The following is a 7,313-nucleotide window of genomic DNA, read 5'->3' as shown; positions in this document are numbered from 1 at the left end:
AAGTATCTTGAGTGACCGTAGTTCATCTGTTCTTGCATAGATTACCTCATGCACTGGTAGCATTGAGTCTTGTTAGTCCGTTTCTATCAGCACCCCTTGTTGGGTGCATGATGAGCCTGGAAGTCTGCTTCGCATATTGCTTCAACCTTTGCATGGCTTGTCGCGAAATGCTTCTCGGTTGCTTGCACTCTTGGATGTCATGTATTTAGTGGCATGATGTGCTTGGGAAACCCCTCGAACATGTTGCCTATGTATTGCTAAATGAAGCATGAATGAATGATGCTTACTCCCACATTGCCCCCATTGTTGCCTCTCTCACTCTCTTGGGAGGTGGTGACTGCGAAATGTGGTGGCAAGTGGTCGGCAACGTTGTGTCGAAATGCTACTTGGTTGATCCTACCAGTAGTCATATGCTTGTCTCAAAGATTAAGCCATGCATGTGTAAGTATGAACTAATTCAAACTGTGAAACTGCAAAAGGCTCATTAAATCAGTTATAGTTTGTTTGATGGTATTTGCTACTCGGATAACTGTAGTAATTCTAGAGCTAATATATGCAACAAACCTCAACTTCTGGAACGGATGATTTATTAGATTAAAGGTCGATGCAGGCTCTGCCCATTGCTCTGATGATTCATGATAACTTGATGGATCACACGACCATAGTGCCGGCGACACATCATTCAAACTTCTACCCTATCAACTTTCGATGGTAGGATAGTGGCCTACTATGATGGTGACGGCTGACGGAGAATTAGGGTTTGATTCTGGAGAGGGGGCCTGAGAAACGGCTATCCAAGGAAGGTAGCAGGCACGCAAATTACCTAATCCTGACACGGGGAGGTTGTGACAATAAATAACAATACTAGGCTCTTCGAGTCTGGTAATTGGAATGAGTACAATCTAAATCCCTTAACGAGGATCAATTGGAGGGCAAGTATTGTGCCAGCAGCCGCGGTAATTCCAGCTCCAATAGCGTATATTTAAGTTGTTGCAGTTAAAAAGCTCATAGTTGGACCTTGGGTTGGGTGAATCGGTCCGCCTATGGTGAGCACCGGTTGGCTCTTCCCTTCTGTCGGTGATGTAATCTGGCCTTAATTGGTTGGGTCGTGCCTCCGGTGCTGTTACTTTGAAGAAATTAGAGTGCTCAAAGCAAGCCTAAGCTCTGTATACATTAGCATGGTATAACATCATATGATTTCGATCCTATTTTGTTGACCTTCGGGATCAGAGTAATGATTAACAGGGATAGTCGGGGGGCATTCGTATTTCATAGTCAGAGGTGAAATTCTTGGATTTATGAAAGATGAACAACTGCAATAACATTTGTCAAGGATGTTTTCATTAACCAAAAACAAAAGTTGGGGGCTCGAAGACGATCAGATACCGTCCTAATCTCAACCATAAATGATGCCGACCAGGGATTGACGGATGTTGCTTTAAGAACTCCACCAGCACCTTATGAGATATCAAAGTCTTCGGGTTCTAGGGGGAGTATGGTCGCAAGGCTGAAACTTAAAGGAATTGACGGAAGGTCACCACCAGGAGTGGAGCCTGCGGCTTAATTTTACTAAACACGGAGAAACTTACCAGGTCCAGACATAGTAAGGATTGACAAACTGAGAGCTCTTTCTTGATTTTATGGGTGGTGGTGCAGGGTCGTTCTTAGTTGGTGGTGCAATTTATCTGGTTAATTCCATTAATGAACGAGACCTCAACCTGCTAACTAGCTATGTGGAGGAATCCCTCCACAGCTAGCTTCTTAGAAGGACTATGGCCGCTTAGGCCAAGGAAGTTTGAGGCAATAATAGGTCTGTGATGGCCTTAGATGTTCTAGGCCGCAAGCGCGCTACACTGATGTATTCAACGAGTCTATAGCCTTGGCTGACAGGCCCGAGTAATCTTTGAAATTTCATTGTGATCGGTATATATCATTGCAATTGTTAGTCCTTAATGCAGAATTCTTAGTAAGCGCAAGTCATTAGCTCACATTGACTGTCCCAGCCCTTTGTACACATCGCCCGTCTCTCTTAATGATTGAATGGTCCGATGAAGTGTTTGGATCGTGGAGACGTGAGCGGTTCGTTGCCTGCGACGTCGCGAAAAGTCCACTAAACCTTATCATTTAGAGGAAGGAGAAGTCATAACAAGGTTTCCGTAGGTGAACCTGCTGAAGGATCATTGTCGATGCCTAAACATCAAATGACCCATGAACGTGTTTACAAATTTTTTGTGTCAGGGGGAGCTTTCGTGCTCCCTCTGATGTCTAAACCAAACCCGATGCAAGTCGTGCCAAGGAGCTCAAACGAATAAGCTTGCCCCCTACCCTGGTCTCGGTGTGTGAGGGCAAAGCATTCTTGTTGTACTATTCACAATGACTTTTGGCACGGATATCTCGGCTCTCGCATTGATAAAGAATGCAGCAAAATGTGATACTTGGTGTGACTTGCAGGATCCCACGAACCACTAAGTCTTTGAACGCAAGTTGCACCCAGAGCCTTTTGGCCGAGGGCACGTCTGCCTGGGTGTCACGCATCACTGACCCCACATGCAACACCCACTTAGGTTTGTTGCATTAGCGGGGGCACATGTTGGCCTCTAGTGCGCACCATCGAACAGATGGCTTAAAATTGAGTCCTCGACATCTATTGTCGTGACACTACGGTGGTTTATTCAACCTCGGTACCGTGTCTCAACCTCAGCTTGCGTGCCTCCACTTTGTGAGTGAGGGAGGAATTTTATGTTGACCCTTTGAACATTCTCCCCAAAGACGATGCTCTCGAGACGACCCCACGTCAGGCAAGACTACCCGCTGAATTTAAGCATATCAATAAGCGAAGGAAAAGAAACTTACAAGGATTCCTTAGTAATGGCGAGCGAACCGAGAAGAGTCCAACTTGAGAATCGGGGCGTCAAAAAGGGTCAGCTGTATAGGGGAGCCTTGCTTTTACTTGGAAAAATAAGAGTAGCACATGACTTGAGTATTTTGATAAATACTTAGTAAGTGACCCCGCTATTGGGGTTAGGTGCAAGCACATACAATCATAAGTGGGACCTATCCTATTAGTCTATATTTCTTAGTCGACTATCCTAAGCAGGTTAATTTGATGTGTATTTACTATTCTACACACTGTCTACACGTACGAGTATGGACCCACCAGTTGGCTCGCACACCTCTTGGGCCCCTTTCTTGTAAGGCGAGCATTATCTAGGAGCTATTGATGTCGAACACCCGTTAGGAATAGCAACCTTCGTATCATTACAACAAATATAATGATCATTTTCTTGCTTTGTAGTGTACGCGTTCGTACCATCGTAAAAGATGAAGGGGTATCCTCCGATGCATGAACACACAATGATACATGAGGTCCCAACATTTTTCCTCTCATTATGCTCTATAACAACCCCTCTAGCATTTTTCTTTATATCATAAAATTCTACCATAACTTTTTATGTGTATATCGGGTTTGTGCATTATGTCAATTCATCACATTGCTTGTCAATCATATCATAACATATAACTCATCATGTCAGACATATGTCATATCATAAACTTCCCATGTCTTCTAACGTATCATATACCGTTGTATAGAATCATCCCATCAAAGAATAACATCATCATACATCGTACATCATCATCATACAATATATTCACAACATCATAAATATAAAGAATAAATGACACGTGCAAGGGCGACTAGGCACGTGTCGTCATACATTAAATGTTTCCATATATTTAGAACTTAAATGATTAACAGACATTTTGTTAGAGTAGTATTATGTAGGCACACAACTTATGTAGGAAAGAAAAGATTTAATACGAAGTAAGACATAGGTGATGGATTTGTCTAAAGACTCCATGGATGAATGAGCTCGAATACCTTTATTCTGCTATTATAAAGAAAAACCCTTCTCATCTGCACACCAAATGAAATGCGAATAGTTGCATGGGTCTTCAAGCCAAATTCCCTTCTCTGGCCAAAAAAACCTGGAATGAAAGTTGTTAAAGTTGTACCAAAACAATGCTGTTTACAAAATATTCTCTTTGAATTCCTAGGTGTACTCCTCTTTGAACTTAAGAATATGCTCCCTAAATCACAAAGTTATATGAGATGGCACAAATATAATTAAAAAAAAATGAAAAAAAATTAGAACTAGTACAATTACAGAGTCAAATGTTCATTTAATTAAAAATTCTTAGACATTTTTTTTATTATTATTATTATTTAACAGTTGGGGTAGAATTTCAAAACTCCACCAATTTGGAAAAGTATAATCATCGACATAAAATTTAGATATACATAAAATAATATGGTCTCGTTCAATATTTGTCATGGTGCAACACCTTATTTACCTAAATCGTCTTTTTTTGATTTGCAATGGGCCAGTAAAGGTAGGTCTTGATAATTAAGAATCGTCACTTTCCATTGAGAATGTGGATATTGATTTGCAAAACAAGTGAAGACGTAAGAAGTTAATGCAAAAACTAAACAACAAAATCATATAGAGATTATTCATAGCCTTCATTTTTTATCAACTTAGAATTTGTTTGTGTTTCATTTAGATCCTTTTAAACTATTTATGTGTGTGTGATGATTGCACTAAAACAAAGATACCTTTTTAACAACTTTTAAAGATAGATTTTTATGTAAAACGCTATTAAAAGAAAAACAAAAAAAAAAAATTGAAAGGATATTAAGAGTGTTTGTTTGTTAGGTTAAGCTTTATTTTGCAAGGAATCACACACATCCCAAAATTTAGGTTACCCTTTTTTCTATGGAGAAGCCAATCACTTACTTTTCATAACTCCATTGGGATGTCTCCTTCTAAGTTTCTTCTATTTTAGTGCTTAAAATTTTTGAATAAATTGAAGACGTGTATATTCATTTTGAAGTCAATATATATATATTTTTTTAATAACCTGAATATTTCATTACCATACATGCACTATTTTGTTAAAAGTCTCGGTATAATTGAGAACTTAAATGTTTAATAAACTTGATTTTATAAGATAAGTATGGTAGTAAGCACACAACTTCTAAAGAAAGGAAAATATTTCATGTGGAGTGGAGAAAATGTTATGGTTTGGTCTAAGAACTCCGTGAATGAAGGAGATGGAATAACTTTGTTTTACTATTATAAAAAGAAAAACCCTTCTCATCAACATCCCAAATACAGTGTCAATAGTTGCATCGTTCTTGAAGCTAAACTTCATTATCCGATGAAAACACCTTGAACGAAGCATGTCGAAGATTGCTACTAAAGTTCCACCAAAACATTGTAGTTTACCCAAAAAAAAAAAAACGAAAGAAAGAAAAATTTAGTCGCCGGGAAAGGCTTGAGAATTTCGGTGAGGCGCCGGAATCCTCACATCCTCTACCCACACGCCCTTCCCAAAACCATGCCCCAGTCTGCCCTCACAACACATGCCTACTATAAAGGAAATGCGAGTAATAGAGAGAAGATGAACCATCATTGTGGTTTTTCGATGAACGCCGTGAAGGCAAACCAAACCCCCCACCTCTTGTTTTAGAATTGCCCTCAATCTCCCCTTGATATATAGAAGATATCTCCATTAGTTAGAGAAGCAAGCATAGAGAAAAAGACCGACCTAGGAGATCATACAAAACATGGATTTGAACGGTAGTCACATCCATGGCTTCGTGAATTCATGGGAGAGGGAGGGAGAGGGAGGAAAATTCAGGAAGAAGTAAAAAGGGATCAAAAGTCGACGGCGAGGAGCTCTTGAGAAGAGAGAAAAGTTTTGATAAATTCACATACAATCGTGTGGAGAAGAAAGGATCCATCGGGTCGGGTCAGATTCTTATAAACCATGATTACAACCCCTGGCTCAAATTAAGACAAACCCAAGTCTCGACCCACGACTAGTGCGAAGCCCAGTAGCCACGAAAAAAGCCTTGAATCCCACCTACAACGCTCGGCCCACCTGCAGCATTGATCGCTCAACCCACTGCAACTATTCGGCCCAATCGAGTTTAGTACCATCGGCCACAACCTGCGCACCGCTGGAACCACCCGAAAGAATGACCCAAACTCCGTGCCTCGACCTAATTAACTGTAAGGACCGGGCTGACTCGATGACTCTAAAAAGACAAGTAAATTTTTCGCGAAATAAAACAAATGAAATTTAAACGTAACATACATTATGTTTATATTATATCAAAATAAAGTTTGTACAAACTACTTAAAACACAACACAACAATTAAAGTACAAAATAAGGAACCACACAAGCCCTTTTAAAACAATAGGGTTGAGGAGGACGGGAGAGGATTGTCTATGTCACCTACTCCATAGTCTGCTCCCAACCTCTATATTACCTATAAAAAATGGAGAATAAGGAATGTGTACAAAGACTCGATAAGTAGCCTACTCGTAGGATATTAATTGTGTCGTTAAAAGCTAGGGTACCGGACTCTTTCTTTTCTTGTTCTTGTTCGTGTTGTAAGTTCTTGTTCTGTTTATTAATTTACTCTCCAAGAAACTCCCCTTAGGATTTACGGTACTAATCATAAACTTGTTTTCTTTTGTCCGAGGCTTCATGCGTTCCAAGCGACACAGTCTTAATACCTACGTAAAAGGCTTCATGTGTTCCAAACAGCGTAGTCTGAGTCATGAGCATGATGTACCAAGAGGTCTTAGGGGGTTCTTGATTCTTGGATAAGGTAACTTAATCTCTTCTTGCTCCATCATGATAGACTATAAAGGTCACGTGGTCGATGCATGCATGAACATGGCATAGACCATAAAGGTCACGAGATTTGGCATAAACTATATAAGTCGCGTGATCTGTGCATACATGAACATAGCATCCTGCAAATCATTAGGTACCCATAACATGACACAGAGTGTCACGGTCCTACTTTTTTCAACCATGCAGCGTCGTGATCTTGACATACTCACTATCAGCCTTAAGGGGAATTAAGCCTCATATATATTTTTTGCCCTGACTTTGTGGCTTCATCGGACCTTAGGTGAGGTTTGTCTTCGCTAATCGAACATCGCTTGTATGGAATCCAAGCTTGTTTGACCACATACGCCCCCTGCGCGTGTATGTTCAATCGTCTGCGACACAACCGACTTGCCTCTACACTAGGCCATGTCATTTGGCTCGACCTTGCCTCTGCTTGGGACCAAGATCTCTCAATGCAACGTCGCTTCTAATCTTGTCATCTCAATCGCAGCATTCTTAAGTCTTTGAGTTTGAGGATCTTGGTCCCTTATCTTTGAGTGGTACCCACATTCTTCTTACCTTTATGAAAGAATATGACTAGTTTATGTTTATTTAACGATAT

The 7,313-nt window shown here is 40.4% G+C and overlaps 1 non-coding gene and 1 pseudogene across 1 annotated transcript; both read left to right on the top strand.

The window, feature by feature from the left end:
- Nucleotides 1-383: 383 nt before the first annotated feature.
- Nucleotides 384-2,183, top strand: LOC147791185 (18S ribosomal RNA; annotated as a pseudogene).
- A 192-nt stretch (nt 2,184-2,375) lies between these two features.
- LOC147791184 (5.8S ribosomal RNA) lies at nt 2,376-2,530 on the top strand. The gene has a single exon (XR_015422548.1). It is a non-coding gene; the product is annotated as a 5.8S ribosomal RNA (ribosomal RNA).
- The last annotated feature ends 4,783 nt before the right edge of the window (nt 2,531-7,313 follow it).

This window comes from Cucurbita pepo, chromosome 9, assembly GCF_057944985.1.
Source record: "Cucurbita pepo subsp. pepo isolate OVF chromosome 9, ASM5794498v1, whole genome shotgun sequence".
Taxonomy (NCBI): domain Eukaryota; kingdom Viridiplantae; phylum Streptophyta; class Magnoliopsida; order Cucurbitales; family Cucurbitaceae; genus Cucurbita; species Cucurbita pepo.
This window is presented reverse-complemented; position numbering and strand designations above follow the sequence as displayed.